The sequence below is a fragment of the Suricata suricatta genome, chromosome 1 (assembly GCF_006229205.1).
Source record: "Suricata suricatta isolate VVHF042 chromosome 1, meerkat_22Aug2017_6uvM2_HiC, whole genome shotgun sequence".
NCBI lineage: Eukaryota > Metazoa > Chordata > Mammalia > Carnivora > Herpestidae > Suricata > Suricata suricatta.
In genome coordinates, this window is record NC_043700.1 from 50,029,639 (window position 1) to 50,046,788 (window position 17,150).

The following is a 17,150-nucleotide window of genomic DNA, read 5'->3' on the forward strand; positions in this document are numbered from 1 at the left end:
GGCAGTGTGGGAGCCCAGCCTGCCCATGCCCATCCCATCTGCCTCCATCTCCAATCAGCAGCTTGGCCTCCAGGTCCCCGTGGGCAGCAGAGGCTGACAGGGGTTGACGGGAGCCAGTCCCAAGGGGTCTGAAGGCAGATTACTGAGGACTGATGAGGTGAAGAGGGCCTGCTTCCATGAGCTGACAGCATGGCCTGGGAAGACAGGAAGACAAGAGGGTGAGGGGGTTCCCTAATCTCAGGCTGATGTCTTCTGGGAGGGAGGAGATCCCATTTGGGGCCATCTCCACTGGAGATTTAGGGGCATTTCCTTCTGTGCCAAGGTCACTCTGCACCTCTTGGTTAAAATTAGCTTCCTGCTCATTGCTTTGGACTTAATGACCTTTCCCCATGAACCACCAGGACCTGGCCTTGCACAGACAGGCCCTGGGCTGTGCCCTCTGCTCTCCAGAGAGCAAACAGAATGTGTGTCCATCCAGGAGGATGGGGTGTGTGCACGAGAGTGTGTACACACGTGTGCATGGATGGACATGCCTACACACGTAACCAACCAAACCAGGGCCCCCAGGAGGAGACGTAATCACAGAATTGTGTATGCTTTTCATCACTGGTATCATTCTCTGTGTTTTTCTCTTACTTCAAGGTGCCCATGTGATGCCTGATGACATCATCTTACTCATTTCTAGTTCCTAGCATTAAACAGTAGGCCCAACCCAGCCCATGCACCACACCTGAATCCCAGGTGACTCACACATATTTATTCACTGAGGGAACAAATGATAAAGTCAAATGAAGGATGGTTTGGCTGGACTGTCCCCTCTGTGAAGCTGGGTTGCTCTTTTTCCCACCATGTCCCCACCTCCTAGCACAGGGCCTGGAATTGGAAAGTGCACAATGGTTATTTGTCAAATATATGAATGAACAGGGACAAGCTGCAATTTTGCGATTTGTCCACATCCCATAGATAGTAACGTAGAAGTCAAAACATGCTCCATCTGGGCTAGGCAAGGATGGTTTGAGCCATATTTGACAAGGAGGCTGAAATTGGAAAGAAAAAAACACCCTGGTCAAGCCTCTGGAGGCTCAAGTCTTGCTCATCTGAGTGACTGATTCCAGTTCGTCAAGTGCATCCACTAGTCAGAGGCCCTGCCTGGAGTGGACAAGATGGTGGGTCTCTGGTCCCTGCGTGGAAAGCCTGCATGCAATGGGCACTCAATAGAAGGGTAACTGTTGATATTTTAACCAGATCTCTGCAGGGGAAATGTGGGTTAAACAACCAGAGACATAGGATACAGAGGAGAGCCTCATGCAGGACAGACGAACAGGTTGAAAGTAAGTGTCAGGTGGGAGAAAACATTTGTGGTACCCATATCAAAAGCATTTACTCCAGAGAAAACTAGGAGTTCTCCCCATTCTAAACAACGGAAACAAATGGACAAATGATAAGACACCAGAACCGCACCGAAAGAGAACTCCAAACAGCTAATAAGCAGGAAAATGCACCCAACCACAGCAGTCCATGGGAAAATGCAAATTGAGTAGCAGTGTGATCTTTTCTGCTAACAGAAAGGCAAAATGGCAATCCTGCTGATGTGAAGGCATGGGGAAACGGTTACCCTCATCAAGGGCTGCTGGAAGTGTAACCTGATAAAGCCTTTTTGGGGAGCATGTTTGGCGGTGCCACTCAAAATTTGAGATGCATCTACTCAGTGATGGAGCAGTTGTACTTCTAGACAGTTATCAGCCTCCCAAACATGCTCTCCTTCCCAAAGCTACATGTACAATTCCCTTCACAGCAACATGCTTGCCATATACCAACAGCAAACATAGAAAACAATGTAAGGATACAACTGCGGCGAAGATATTAGTAAATTATGGCACATTTATTTCATGGATTACTTACTATGCTGTCATCACAATGAACAGGACACTTCTATAGGTCCCGAAAAGGAAAATCGTCCAAGACATGTTAAGGGGGAACAGAGGTAGAGGAAAACACATGTGGCACGATTTTACACACACACACGACTTTATATTTATCACACACACATTTATGTGTATGTAAATGTGTGGCAAAGGGATCCAAGTGGCACCCACCCAACAGAGCCCTGCATGACCTCCAGGGGTGGGGCGTGGTTAATGGGACAAAGGCGGATGAGGAAGGGCACTTGCGTTTTATCCTGTCCCTCCGAACTGCTCTAAACTTTTAGTAGGAGAATGCATTAATGCATTTGGGGGGTGGGGGGAGGTAAGACAGGCAGAGGTCAGTGATGGATTGCTCGGTGCAATTGTGCCTGGTGGCAGAGAATGGATGACATGACCCCTGGGATTGGGTCCCGCCCGGGGCTGTAAGCCGCCTCCTGATTTTGAGCCTCACTTACCTACCCGCCCCCGCACCCAGCCCCAACCTACTTCCTCTCCAGATAGCACCCTCCACCGGGTTATCATTGCCGAGCCCCGCACCACGCCTTTCATGTGCCGTCACGTGGCTTATCCGCTTATCTGCCCAGCGCTGAGCGAGGCCGGTGGGAGGTCCGGAGACTGCGCATCACAAGCGGTAGACTGGCGCTGCTGGACGGTGAAAAGCCCCCAGCGCTCAGCCCTGGACAGCGTGCTAATGGGCTGGGGGTAGGGGAATAACTTCCGACCCCCAGCGTCTCCGCCCTCTACTTTTGTGACATCCCTGTGACATTCTTCAGACTGTCATTTCTTCCTAGGACAGTAACAGCACCTAACACTGATCATATGCCTATTACAGACCAGCTCCTGTGCTAGGCAGTGGGCATGCTTGTTTTTCTCCTTAGTATTTACACCAGACTGGTGTAACAAGTACTGGGGTGCTCACATCGCAGATGAAGAAGCACTCAGACGTATAAGTGACTAAGGCCACCAACAAACATGTGACAGAACCAGGATTTGGACCTGGACCACTGAATGAATTACTGCCAAGAAAGGGGTCCCAGCCTTGGGTCGCCCCCAGGTGCCTCACACCCTCGCAGTGATGCATTCTGCCCCCTTATCCTTGGTAGTGAGCGGAGGACCCTCTCCACTGGGGAAGGTTCACACAAATGTCATTAAACTTCGCCCAGCCAACCGAGAATTTGTGTCTCTTGGCTTTTGAGGAAGTGGGTGGTGTGTAAAGAGCACTTCACAGGATCAGTGACCTGACAAGCCTTCCTGAACCTCAGCCGTTTGTCAGCCTCACTTTTCCCATCTGTAAAATAGGTATAATAAAAGTTACCTGTGGGAGTAAAGGAGGAATCAATGTACATCACACCCTTGGGTGTCAAGTAAATGGGTGTCAGGAACTGTGGTATCATCATCATCACCACCATCACTACCCACCTCATTCATGCCAATCTCTGAGCCTCAGTTTCCTCATTTGTAAAGCCAAGAGGAAAGGTTAGACAATCTTTTAGGTTTCTCCCAACTCCACTTATAATCATGACCAGCCAAGGTGAAGTTTCCTTGGTACCATCTTTGAGAAAATAGGATTGGCCATGCCAGAGTAAATGAGACTAGAGGGGAGGTACTTCTGAGTATCTGAGGAAACACCTTGCATAAGGTTTCCAAGAACTTCTGGAAAACTACAGAACATGCTTTCTACTCCGAAAGCAATTGCCTGGAAATTCCGTTAGTCTCCTACCTCAAGTAACTTTATATACCTGAAAGTATGACAATCTTACTTAAAAAAAAATTTTTTTTAATTTGTTTAGTTTTGAGAGAGACAGAGCATGAGCAGGGGAGGAACAGAGAGAGAGGGAGACACAGAATCCAAAGCAGGCTCGAGACTCCGAGCTGTCAGCACAGAGCCTGATGCAACTTGAGCTGAAGTTGGACACTCAACCGACTGAGCCACTCAGGCACCCTGGGAAAATCTTACTTTTAAAGTCTTCAACTTTCCACCACAGAGCTTATGTGAGTCAAGGTCACCTTTACTCCACTAGAAAGGGTTGGCATAACTGAACGGGAGAAGGAACCTGTTGTGAGGGAGCTTGGGATTTAGGGAACTTTGGAAATTTGGGGGGAAATTCTGGACAAAACCCCTTCATGAGTTTAGGGAGCAGGAATTTCTGGTGTTTGGAAAAGTTACCTGGATATTCAGAAACTTGACACCTGTTCCTAGTTCTATCCCTACTTGGTCATGAAACCACAGCTCTCTTATAGGTTGAGATGTCATTTGTGAGTGGGGACAGTTGTTGCAGACCTCAGCAGAGAAGGGGCCCTTAGACCATCAGAGCTGGAAAGGCTCAGAGTTCCCCTAATCTCTTGTGCCTGGGCCCATTCTTCAAGCAATTGCTTGAGTTCTCTGTGCCTCAGTTTCCTCTTGTGTAAATTGTAGCCGCTGAATCTCCTGAGGTTCCCGGGAATGCTGAGTGAAAAGGCCGGCATGGAGGAATCCTCGCCTAGTGCCCCCTAGCGGTTGAGGATGCTGATCAAGACAGAGGAACTGACTGGGGAAATCTCACCAACTCCTTGGTTCTTCCAAAGGCTCTTGGTGATTGTGCTCCATTCTGCTGGGATCAGTTCCCAAGGTGACTAAAGGTGCTGGGAACCCTGTCCAGGGTTTGGGAAGAAGATCAAAGAGTAGTGAGTGTGTCATGGGCACATGGTGGGCGTTGGGGATTGGAATTTCATGGAGGGATGAGTGTGTTAGGGGTGTGGGTGTCATGGTGTAGGGATGTTTGGGAGGAGGTTAGGGAAGGGTGGGTGGGTCGTGGGTATATGTCTTAGGAGGCAGCAGTCTCCTCAACATGGAGCCCCCACCAGCAAGTCAGACATGTTTGTGAGGCTTCTGACAAGACATCTATGCAGGCTGGCAGAAGAGATGGAGCAGCCAAAGGAGATGGATGGAGAGAGGCTAGAGCGGACACCGGCAGTCACCAGCAATCACTCCAGGCACCTGCCCACACAGCAGGGGAGTTGTGATGGCAGTGACTGATGCCAACATGTCCATTCCGGGGCATGCATCTTCTGAGTTGAACATTGTTCTGGGTGACTCAGATTCATCCAACATACCCTTAAATAATACTGGTTGAGTGCCTGGCGTGGAGCCAGATGCTTCACATGTATCATTGTGTTTAATGGTATTGAAACCCTGTGAGGAGGCACGCATGAAGAAACAGAGGCTCTGCAAGGTTGGATGAATTGTCCGCCATGGCTGTAGACCTCCAGTCCTGTACCCTGCAACTGGACTGGACCGTGATGCAGCCACTCACAACACAATTGCCTCAGGAGAACACTGTGTCAAGAAGTCAGTTGGGTGAGCCAGGACTCAGAGTAATGTATGATTTCAGACTTCCAGTCAGGGGCTTTCCAGCAAATTCTTTTGGATCAGTGTGACCCTCTCAAGTATAAGACTGGACCATATGAAACTGCCATTTTTGTTGGTCAAAAATTATTGAATATTAGCAATTTCATGTGATTCTCCACCCAATAATAGTTGGAAAAATACTGTTTTAAAAAATGGATGGAGACAGGGACTGGAAACACCTCTGTCCAGCTCAAGGATTCTATGATTCGTCCCTTGAGTTTAACTGCAACTATGATCAGCCTTACTGAAACAATGGTTGGGACTCAAGAGATACTACCACCACCACTACCACCACCCCACCCTGAGGAGGTGATGCGCGGTCGTGGGCTGGTTCTTTCTCCCATGGCTGGAAGAACCCTGTGCAAATGTGCTGTGAGCCGATGGTAACGTTCACTGGGGAATGGAGCCGGAGTGTGAACATTGGTGGACGATCTAGTCACCCACGCTGAAAACACTCAATCCTTCCCTCACGTGTCTCTTTGTGTTTCTTGTGTCCCCCAAGGATCCCTGACCCCAGACCCCAGACACTAATATAAATAAAGGCATGGCGGGAATGTAAGTGGGCTTCAGTCCAGGGCAGCAGAGTGAGATGAGCCGTCTGAGGGCCAGCACACCCGGAGTGTCATCCTGATGCTGTCCCTTCCCAGCTGACAGGGAGGATTTCCTGTCCCTCCGCTGCATGCCTCAGTTTTCTCAGCGATAGAACCTGGCCGGTAAAGGTAACTGCCTCGAGGGCTGTGGAGAAGAGAAGTGGAGAAACGTTTGTAAAGTGCTCAGTAGATGGTAGCCCAGGCCTGGGTTACTGCGCAGGAAAGCAGTAGGTGTTTATTTATCAAGCACCTGTGTGGAGCCAGGGCCGGGACCATGGGCCTGAGGGGTCCTCCCCTTGTTTCCCCCTTTGCTCCATCACCGCCCTTGTCCTGGCGGCATCGTTGGTGGTCCCGGGCCCACCGCAGGACTGTCTCCCTGTGATAACTCTGGGGTCATGGGGGGTCAGCCTGGGGCCAGCAGCTGGTCAGGCATCTTCCATCTCTCCTTGCTCCCTGCTGCTGGGGGACCGTGCTGGAGGCTCGAGGCTCTCATCTCAGAGACAGCGGTGTAAACACTGAGATGGACACAGCAGCAGCCGCAGCAAATCTGGATGAGCCAAGAAGCCCCGCTCCCTCTGGTGGAAGGCACAGGTCCTGGGGGGAGGAGGTCCTGGCCAGGAATGGCAGCATCCCAGCCCAGGAGCACCTGAGCCATAGACCCAGGGTCCCACAGGTGTGCCCACGGTGAGTGAAGGGATATTCTCTGAAGCCTCCTTTCCCTAAATTTTGCCCCTCTGGCTCACTTACTTCTGGAATTCCCTGTTATACTCCTTTGGATTCTATGAGACCACTGTGAACTTCAGTCTCTTCCTCTGGGGCTGGGAGCTACTATGTTCTCTCTACTTAGTCAGGAGTCATGGTGAGCATGGACTGTGCAGTGCCCAGCACAGTGCTCTACACAGAGAAGCGGTCAGTACCTTCCTGCTGGGGATTCTGCCTTCTCCAAAAGTCCTTTCCCAAGTTGTCAAGGTTTCTGGGATGGGCCACAGAGGCAGCCTGGTCTGTGACATCTCTCAGGGAAGAGAGCATGGTGGAATTTCAGAACTTTGATGCTGAAAGGCCCCTGCAGAGCTGGGCTGGCCCAGTCGCATTTCTCTACTTTATGAAAAGCCCCTGGCTCAGGTCAGAAATGCAATTTTAAGTCGTGTGGACTTCAAGCAGGCACTGAGCTCCAAGACCCAGTGGCCTGGTCTCCACGTGGGCAGTAATAATGAGGTCTGCACCGCCAATCTCACATAAATGAGATGAGGTACAAAACAGTGCCTCATAAATTTAAAGTTCCTCCTAGTTATTTGTGTTGTTCAGGTAGCTAAGTGTTCCCCCAACATTTTCTAAACATTTACAAACTACCTGAATGTAAGCTCCTTGAGAGCAGCTGGTTTTGTTCCCTGGCCTAGTACAGGGCTTGGTGGATAGTAAGTTCTCAGCAAATACTTGTTAAATTAATAAATTTGTAACTATGCCTGCTTCCCTCCACCATGTTTGTTCTGGGTCTCTGTGGCTCAAGAACATTCTCTAGGCTTTGTCTTCTCCTCTCTCCCCGTCGCCTAGCCTGCTTTCCTGGGGTTCTTCATGCTGCCTTGGCCCTGTCCCCTGCCTTGAAACTTCCTCTGTACAGATCCAGGATCCCCGGTTCATTGTCCCAGACTCCTACTGTTTGAGAAGGTAGAGTCAGAAAAGAATTCCTAGCAATTGTTTAACAAATCAAAATCTTCACACACTTAATTCAATCTTTTTTATTTCAATCAATTCACCTTGGCCAAAACTGTTCCTACGAGGGGCGCCTGGGTAGCTCAGTCAGTTAAGCATCCAACTTCGGCTCAGGTCATCATCTTGCAGTTTGAGAGTTCAAGCCCCGCGTCAGGCTCTGTGCTGACAGCTCAGGTGATGATCTCTTGGTTAGTGAGTTCAAGGCCAGAGTGGGGCTCTGTGCTGATAGCTCAGAGCCTGAAGCCTGCTTCAGATTCTGTCTCCCTCTCTTTTTCTACCCCTCCCTCACTCATACTTGTCTATCTCTCAAAAATAAACATTTAAAAAATGTTTAAAAACTGTTCATAAGAATCTCTTTTAGAAGATTTACGTTTCTTCTCATTTCTTTTCCTCTGCACATGTCTTAGAGAAAGCAGCAAAGAGGTGGGCAAGAGACACTAGGATGGGAAAATGAGAGGTTTGGAGAATCCCCAACAATCAGGACTGAGTTTCCAGCACTCACAACACCTACTCTAGTAGGTTTGTGGCCTGTCATCTATACGAACTCTGGAGTCTGGTGAGACTTGGTGTTCCATGTCATCAGCCAGGCTGTCCAATTATAGAATGCTCTCTAAGGAAGCTCTTGCACTTGCCCATCAGCTCATATTCTTTATTGTGGTCTCTGGTGTGACTCATTCACCTTGAGGGGAGATGCGGACCCTCAAGGTAATTTCATGTTCTGTTTCACAGTTTCTTCCTCAGGTCACCTCTTCTCCAGAACTTGCAAGACACACTTCAGATTCTGCCTTGAAGTCTATCATCTGCTATTTCCTTCTTCTCAGTTGTGCTGGAATGAGACTGAATCTTTGATGCATGACATCTTAACTTGCTTTGTGTGATTCAAGGAGGCTGACTCCTTCCCTTCCTCTTCATGGAGATGGTGCATGCCTATGCTGTCACAGTAAAATTAAAGTTGGCTGGACACTCTGTTCACCGAAGCATTGTGCACAATAGCCAGAAGGTGGAAACAACCCAAATGTCCATCAAAAGATAAATGGACAAAATGTGGTATGTCCATACAATGGGATACTATTCAGCCTTCAAAAAAAGAAAAAGGAAATTCTGACACATGCTACAGCATGAATGAGCCTTGAGAACATTATGCGAAGTGAAACAAGTCAGTCACAAAAAGACAAATAATGTATAATTCCACCCATAGTCATCAAACCCCTAGAGACAGAAAGTACATGTGATTTCTAGGTGCCGGGGGAAGGGGATCGAGGGGTTACTCTTTAATGGGGACAGAGTCGCGATTTGGGCTGATGAAGCAATCTGGAGCTAGGTGGTGGTGATGATTGCTCAGTACTGTGAATGTCACTGAACCAAGCACTCAGTAATGGTTAAAACGGCAAATTTTATATTATGTGCATTTTGTCACAATAAAAAAACTAAAGAAAATTAAAGTTGGCATTTCATTTGGTAAATAATAGCCTTAAAAAGTTTGACCCGACAAGTTATCTTTGCTTCAGAATTTGGAACAGCCCTCCAGTTGTTTGCAAAGAGCCGGCCAAAATGCTCGCTGCTTTATCTTCTGGGCCTTAAGGCCCTCAGCAAACAGTGAATGAATGAATGCACGCATGAATGCCATATTGGAAACCCCGAGTGCCTGCATTCCTACCTCCCACTCCACCCACTGCCTTCCCTTTTCCATCCTCCTCAGAGTGGTGGTCAGCTGACTTGGTTTTGATGACCCGTGTGGAAGGAACCACCAGAAGTCATTTGTTCATGCTTCTTCCTGTAGGAATAAATGTTTCAGACAATCAATGTCTATGTTTTTAAAGGCCTCCAAGGAATAGGTCTCGCTAATCCCCGGGGTCATGTTTTAAATGCTCTTTGATTGATGGGACATTCTTTCACTTTTTTTTTTTTTTTTTTGGCTCTGATGTAAACTCCCACACTCATCCAACCCAGTTCTTTTCCCTGAAAAGACGTGAGAGCCAACTGGGAGAAATAGGCGGGGAAGGCCAGGCTTGGCTAAGGGAAGAGATTGGATAAGAACAGGACTCAGCCACCTTTTAAGTACTATCAGCCCAGACAAAATGTTATGAGGGTTGGTGAGGTCTCCTCTGGGGCTGGAGGTGCCATCAGGAAGTTCCCTTACCAAGTCACGGAATTCTCTTAGAGTCTATGAGGCCACATGAGGCCAGCTCTGAAGACCCCAGGCTGTGTGAGCTGCCATTTTGGAGACTCTCTAAGTGTGTTCCCAGGAGCCAAAGGGAGGCCAATTAGTGATTGCTGAGTCTCACTGAAAACCCAGAGAAATAATTGTGCAGCAAAAGGGCACCACGGGAAAATATAAACTAGTAATGTCAAAACTCACAAATTAAGCAAATGAATTATATCTCCTAACAAGGAGGAAGAAAGTCCCTGACTAAAGCAATGGCTTGGTTGAAAATATAAGGAAATGCTGAGATGGCCTGATCTCCCAACATTCTCTTACCTGAAATTGAAATTTAATCAGTTTCCCAGAGATCTTAAAGATTATGAATCAACAGTATTAGAAGACAGTAAGAGGAGAACCTGGGAGGCTCAGTCGGCTAAGCATCCAACTTTGGTTCAGGTCATAATCTCAGGGCTCCTGCATTTGAGCCCTGAATTGGGTTCTCTGCTGTCAGTGCAGAGCCCGCTTCGGACCCTCTGTCCCCTTCTATCTCTGCCCTATCCTTGCTCATGCGCACCCATGTGTGCTCGCTCTCTCTCTCAAAAATAAATATTAAAAAGAAGAAGACAGTAAGTGTAGAGGACACACGGTTAATTAAACATAACAGCAGAGTAAACGTCACTATGGCCAAAGACTCATTCCCACAAAAATCATCACACTGTTGTCTTCCAGTCAGTGTGCTCATGTGAGACTGGGTATAGGAATGAGAGCAGTTATTCCCAAAGGATGTGTTCTACAGCCCTATATAATGAGACTTTTTGAAAAATAATACATATTAGCATATTTTAAAATATGAAAAATACTTCAATAAAGAAGAAACCTAACCTAATTACTTTGACTAATGTGGCATTTCTCCAAACTAATTTTCTCTAAATACAAAAACCTCTGTCCACCAATATCTATCATTCACTGGAAATAGAATTTCTTGGAATATATTTAGGAAATGCTTAAGTATATCATTCAAATATCCTTGATTCATCCCATGATTTATTAAATAATTGATGTCCATTCATAAAGATGGACAATGTCATCCAGACACAAGGAATGCAGAAACGCAGGAGAGGCAGTCCCTGCCCACCGGAAACTCAACCACGTAGGAGATGCTATGGGCCATTGGTTGAGCAGGACTGTGTGACTCCACCAAATGATCCAGTAGGAGTTGGAATAGAGGATAGCATAGGTTGCTGGAGACACACAGAAGGGCACCTACCCCAGGTGGGCGATTAGGGAAGGCTTCTTGTTAAACGTGCTGCTTGAGCTGAGCTCTGCAGTCAAGGAACTAGCTGGGTTTATATTGGGAGAATGTTCTAGAAAGAAGGAAACACTTATGAAGGACTCAGAAACACAAGCAAAAAGAACCTACCCAGGAGACGGAAAAGAGTTTCTGTATGACTAGAGAAAAGAGTGCATAAAAGGATGGGGAGAGGATGGCTGGAGAAAAAGATGGGGAAAGATCATGGGATCTACCGTCTCGACTCCTTAGAGTATAGAGTACGGGCTTCAACAAGGCTCTAAGCATGTGACTGTCATGCCTCATGATATTGCCAGCACAAAAAATTTAACTGCAATAGCATGTTAATAGATCAGGAAAAGCAGGTGCTAAAGAGACAATCCCAGCACAGGGGATGGGAGAGACTACCACCATTCATCAGAGAAGTTGACAATGGATGACATTCTTTACATAGACATGATGTTCAGGAAGTTCTGGCACCAGGTATAAGGCCTGCAACATGAGATTGGGGGCAAGACTTCAGCCCTGAGAGTAGGGAGGAAAGATGAGATGGAGATACATCCATAATCTAGGGAATCTTTTTTTAAGAAGAGGAAGTAGTGGTTAAGAGGCAAAAGAGGATGGTGGGAACTGGGGTGAGAAGTTCCCATCAAAGACAAAAATCAAAAGCTTTGGTGATACAGTAATAAGATCAGAGGGTACTCATGAAAACCAGAGCTCCTTATAACTCTGGTAACTAAGATCAAGACTGGTTACAAAGCCTGGGTGCAGGCAAGTGATTGGGTGGCCTTAGGTGGAGCTGCTTCAATGAAGCTGGAGACCAGGCAGGTCCTGAGAGGAGCTGAATCTTGCCTCCACAAGTTGATGAGAAAGCAACAAAACTGTTCTGGTCTATGCTGCCATCTGGTGGCTGGCAATAAAAATTGGGAGACCAGATCTCCAGGGCGGCCATCTCCCCTTTCTCTCTTGAAAGAATGCATACACTCTGCCCTCACCTGTTTGCAACATTCTTTGTTTCTCCATGCAAAGCTTAGCACATTCCAGATCAGACACGTGCTCACATACACACCGGTCTTTTCTTAACTCCTGCATCTCGGCACTCCCCTGCGTCCAATCTTGTTTTCACTTGTGCTTTTCTGCATTTTGTTTTGGGACAGAAGGAGATTGTTTTAAATTACCCCAATTGTAATTGGGAAAAGATAGCAAAGAGTCTGTATTAATGGAAGGAGAATGTATCAGGTTTGAAGCTAAGCATAATTTAAAAAAACAGAACAATGTCATCTATCTTCATAGTACAGCACTAATTGGATAAATGCCTCCATCTAGCTCTCCTCTTCAGATTAAATCTATCTTTCCTCGGGAATGAGCATTTGAGGGAGGAAACCGACTGCTTTATCAAATTTGTTATTTTGTTCACTTATATTATGAATTTGCGATCGCATTCACTTTTCATTGTAAGTATATGGCATTTGAGGCACTCAATAGATTCGGGCATTTTGGAGGATGGGAAGTATTACATTGTTTTTACAGGGTAGTGTGTCACGATCTGCAGACAAAGCCTCCCATAAGCAGTGGCCGCCTGTACCTTCACTCCATGAGCTTTGCAGTTGAGACAAGGTCTACTAGGGTAGATGGTGGTTCAATGGGGACAGCAGATCCTGACCGCTTCACATGAGGAAGACAGAGAACTCAGTGATTGAGCTTCTCTTTCTAGAAATACCACCACAAGACCCATACTGGACAAAGGAGGCCAGGAGCTGAGGGCAAAGTTGGAGCAATTGTGAAAACAGGTTACTCTCCCAGTGACTGGGCTGTCTTCACACCCTGGGCAGAGCACTGTCAGAAAAAAAAGGCAAGGCAGGCCCACAGGTGGGACTTCCGTGCATCAGGAAGCCAGGCCTGGAAGCCAGAAGAGAGCATGCAGTGCCACGAGACTCCCCTGAAATGCACACGAGTTAGGAAACCAGAATGTTTGCAGGCACCAGAAGAGCTCAGCAGCAGCTGCAACTGCAGGTTCCCAAAACTATGAATTTCATCCTCTGTGCTCCTGTTTCTGGGAGAGCAGGGGCAGGATGCTGGTGTCTGCCTGTCTGTCCCTCTGTCTGTCTCTGTCTCTCTCACATGCAGGTACACACAGACACACACACATACTCTCACACATATGCATGCAGGCACATTCTCACCCAGGACCTCTCCTTATTTGGGGCTGAAGGTGGTGGCCTGTGTTCTCCCAAAGGCCACAAGAGCTACACACCCTCTCAGGGACACTCTGCCCCTGCATTCATAGAGTCACCTCCCAGAAAGCCAATTCCATTTGAGCAGAAACTCCTGGAAGTCTCTTCTCAGTGGGACTGCAGAGAGCACACTCTCTCCCTGCCGTGGAAGACTCAGGGCCCACGACAGTGGCTACAATGGTGATATGCGTCACTAGAGGTGAGCTCTGTGGTCTTGTGATTTGTAAAAAAGATTACCGATGACATTAAGGAGTTTTTTTTCCCCTCCACTCATTTTTTCCTTCTTGTTTCTTTTCTCTAGGCTCCCTTCTCTCAGGATTTCCCATTTCTATTTCAAGCCTGTTGATTCTGGAATGTCCATATAGAAGGATTCTTAGAAGGGCATCTCGACCCTGATTTTCTCACAGCTCTTTTTGTAGGGCTTCTTCAGAGCCTGCAGGTGCCATGGAGACTGGGCATCTGGACCCCCTCCTTGTCCGGGCGTGGCTGGGCTCCTGTCCTCTCAGGCCCTGTCTCTCCTGGTCCCTGACCCCCCCCCACCCTCCCCCACCACAGACTGCCACCCTCTGCTTCACCACTTGCTGCTTTCCTGTCCCGCAGGGTGGCTATCTGGCTGCCCATCAGCTGGACAAAGCATTTGTCAGCTTTAATGGATGTACAACTCCCAGCCCTGACATGTTTTATGCATCCCCAGGGGGCTTTGATCTCCTTGTCTGCATACATAAATGAGAGGATTACCGAGACATCCAGAACAGGGCACCAAAAATGTCTTTCACTGAGGTGCTTTTGCCTCCAGCAGATAAGAACAATAAGCTGCAATCCCTGGGAGCCATTAGGGCCCTGAGCTACAGGGTAACTTCACTCAGGAAGAAATGGTTCGGGGAGACCGGCCTAGAAGGATCTCCCTGTCATGATCCCCCAATATTGTTTATATCTGGGTGATGTGGATAAAGAAACCGATCACTTCTGGCACCGCCTTACCTCCCTGAAGATTACAGGCAGCTGTGGCTGACATTTGCCAAGGTTGCTTTGACGGACTCCGCGGTGGCATATGGTTACTGTCAGGACTTCCGGACGTGGGGGCTGGGCTAGGACACTGGGGCGGGGGGGACTGGTATTTTTAGGACACTTGGAGCCCATGGCTGGATTTAGGCCAGCTCTCCAGACTGTTATGAAGTCTCAATGTCACTGCTGATTTGCCCCATCTCCTAAGACAGAAAGAAAAGGCAAAGAGTTTGGGGACTATTGCCCTGATCATCTTATATCCATCTCACACTAAGGGGAACTCTTTGGAGGTGAGGGTTCTCTGAATGCACACCCCAAGTTTCAAGATGGCGACATAGATAGGGTAACTAACCAGGAGAGAAATGAGGAGGAGATGACCCGTAAGGAGGTGGGAAGGATCCTCATTAACCATCAGCCAGGTGACAGGGGACCTCACATGTGGCTCAGTTGAGCAAGCAGCAGCTCCAGTCCGATTCTCCAGCCCTCATTTGTTGAATAAGGCTACTATATTTATTACATGTGCCCATATGTCCTAGAAACAGTGAGTCCATGACAAAAAAGGCATATTCCTTCCTTCAATAAACTCAAGATTTTGTCATCATGTTCTTCTCAGTAAAATAGCTGTGTTGCCTCTGTGGATTGGAAGAGATCTTGAAAGACTGTCTAATCCATCCTCATCTAAAGTTTGAGGATCTTCTACAATATCACTAAGAAAGAATCATCTGGGGCGCCTGGGTGACTCAGTGGGTTAAGCTTCCGACTTCGTCTCAGGTCATGATCTCATGGCTTGTGGGTCGGAGCCCCGTGTCAGGCTCTGTGCTGACAGCTAGCTCAGAGCCTGGAGCCTGCCTTCAGATTCTGTGTCTCCCTCTCTCTCTGACCCTCCCCTGTTCATGCTCTCTCTCTTTGTCTCTCTCTCTCTCTCAAAAATAAATAAAACATTAGAACAATTTTTATAAAAAGAATCATCTGCTTTAGCTCAGATACATCTGGTGATGGTCACCTCACTACCACAAATCTTGATTATTTCTAAAGCTCTTTCTGTGTTGGACCAAAGTTTGCTTTTCCTTACCCTCCACTCCTTAGTCTTCCTCCTTGTTCTGGGGCCAAGTAGAATGAGGGTGACCTACCTCCATGGATCCTGTGTGAAGTAGTCTCTCACCCATTGGCAGGTCATACCCCATACCTGTCAAATGGCAAAGGAAAACTAGGTAATGTTAAGTCCTGCCCCTCCAGTCCACCCACCAACCCATATGAGGCCTTTGTGGGAGTTAGAAAGTGGCAGCTGTCTCCAAGACTCATTACCGCCACCTGCTGGAAGACCACACCAACCTTCTGTGTGGTGGACACACTGTGTACCACTCTTTGGGGAACCGTGGTCCTGCCAGCCCATGGCACCGCAGTGCTCTATTTCCTTCTATTTACCATAGGATGTGAGAAGAAAGTAAGTTCAGGAGTCTCAGCATAAGAAGGGGGTTGGCAATGTGTAATCTAAAGCCAAAGTGATTTCTTGAATTGAAACAAGAAATTCTTAAGCATCTAGACCAATCCTCTTAAATTTCAGAAAACCTCTCGCAGTTCCAGATACTTTTAGCCTCTGTTCTTACCCCCGTTTTTTTCTTGGCTCTGCCTTTTTCATCTTCTTTCCTGTGCTGGTGCCTCATTCCCAGGGCCAGAACCCCTGCTGCCTCCTTCAGGATTGGATGGAGAGGGTCTGAGATGATGAATTATGGATGCTTCCTAAGAATAACAGGCTTTACAGTTCTCTAACCCTGAGCCACAGGGGCAATCAGGAGAGGCAAGCCCAGTCTCCGAGGGTTGAGCTGGGGACCCGTGTGGTGGGGACAAGAGGCCCTGCCCTCAGTAGTTTCCAACCCAGGAGAGTATGTGACCTGGACCTGATACAGACATTTCCTTCTTGGGAGAAAAGGCCACTCTATCAGTCTGATTTATTCAGTTACTTCCAACAGTGACTATCAGTGCCAAGAATACAATACCAAGCCCTGATGTGGCACAGGTTTTGGGCAAATACAGACCTTTGCTGTCTATCCTGTTCAGGCCACCTGAGCATGGTGGGGGAGAGAGAGCCTGACACCCCCAGTGCAAGTTCCCAGACAGCTCTCATCCTCCAGTCCCGCATGCCCTCAGCAATTCTGTTCAGTGCAGTTTCGTGGAGGAGATGACATTTGAGCTGGGCCGTGAAAGGTAGGTGGATTGGCAGAAGTGAATGCAATTTGAGGTACCATGAACAGATGAGTGAATAAACCAAAGGTGGTCTATCCATGCAATGGAATATTATTCAGCCTTAAAAAGGAAGGAAATTCTGACATGTGCTTCAACATGGACAAATTTTGAGGACATTTCTTTTTTTTAAATTTTTAAATGTTTTTTTTAATTTAATTTTGAGAGACAGAGAGAGACAGTACAAGTAGGGGAGGGTCAGAGAGAGAGGGAGACACAGAATCTGGAGACAGGCTCCAGGCTCTGAGCTGTCAGCACAGAGTCCGACGCGGGGCTCACACCCAGGAACCCGAGATTATGACCTGAGCTGAAGTTGGACACTCAACCAAGTGAGCCACCCAGGCATCCCTTTTGAGGACATTTCTAACTGAAAGAAGACAGGCACAAAGGAACAAATACTGTATGATTCACTCACATGAGTCAAGTTCATGGAGACAGAAAGTAGATTGGGGGTTGCCCGGGGCTGGGGGGAAGCAAACAGGGAAGTTAGCATTTAATGAGTGCTGAGTTTCGGTTTCAGAAGATGGACTTGTTCTGGAGAACTACATGGAAGGTGGTGATCATTGTACAGCATTGTAAGTGCACTTAATGCCACTGAATTGTACACTCAAAAAGAGTCAAGATGG

The 17,150-nt window shown here is 47.6% G+C and overlaps 1 long non-coding RNA gene across 1 annotated transcript; it reads right to left on the reverse strand.

Annotated features, from left to right (window-relative positions):
- On the reverse strand, positions 1–2,556 carry LOC115298259. The gene is made up of 3 exons (XR_003911692.1): positions 2,412–2,556; positions 751–873; positions 1–194 (listed from the first exon to the last, which is right to left on the reverse strand). It is a non-coding gene; the product is annotated as an uncharacterized LOC115298259 (long non-coding RNA).
- Positions 2,557–17,150: the final 14,594 nt, after the last annotated feature.